Source organism: Penaeus chinensis, chromosome 39, assembly GCF_019202785.1.
Source record: "Penaeus chinensis breed Huanghai No. 1 chromosome 39, ASM1920278v2, whole genome shotgun sequence".
Lineage (NCBI taxonomy): Eukaryota > Metazoa > Arthropoda > Malacostraca > Decapoda > Penaeidae > Penaeus > Penaeus chinensis.
In genome coordinates this window covers 1,799,457-1,800,097 of record NC_061857.1, presented here as the reverse complement: position 1 = coordinate 1,800,097, position 641 = coordinate 1,799,457, and the positions used below count along the sequence as shown (strand labels likewise).

Genomic DNA, 641 nt, shown 5'->3' with positions numbered 1-641 from the left:
AATAATAATAATGATAATAATAATAATAATAACTATGATGATGATAATGACGGTGATAGTGGCAATGGTGAAGGTGAAGGTGAAAGTGAAGATGAAGATGATGATGATAAAAAGAATAATAATGATCATGATATTGAAAATACCAATACCAATAAAAATAATAATAATAATAATAATAATAATAATAATAATAATAATAATAATAACAGCAATAACAAGAACAATAATAATAATAATAATAATAATAATAATAATAACAACATCAATAATAATAATAACAAAATAACAATGAAGAGGACGAGGATGGTGATGAGGCTGACGACAACCTTGAAGAAGATGATGATGATTTCCCTCACAGAAAGACACTAGAGAAAAATGTATGCACTTTTTTTGTTGTTTTACAAGTTTTTTTTTCTGTTTTCGAACTCCATCCAGTTCTTCAGTATATGACACTGCCATGTATGAATACAATAAGAAAGGTGAAATGCACTATGCTGACACTTGGTTGCAGCTTCACAGAGATTAGGAAGTACACTCCCATGTAAATCTAGTTCCAGTCTATGCAACATTAGGCCAACTTGCAATTCTTGGATTAGCTCTACATGATGAGAACAAGAGATGAACTATACTATGCCCATTAA

General features: G+C 29.0%; 1 protein-coding gene across 1 annotated transcript in view; it reads right to left on the bottom strand.

Annotated features, from left to right (window-relative positions):
* Positions 1-233: 233 nt before the first annotated feature.
* The window catches only part of LOC125046588, an 8,241-nt gene continuing 7,833 nt past the window's right edge, over positions 234-641 (bottom strand). The window contains exon 2 of the mRNA XM_047644396.1: positions 234-641. This exon is cut by the window's right edge and continues 2,174 nt beyond it. The gene's annotated coding sequence lies outside the window, so the exon portion shown is untranslated.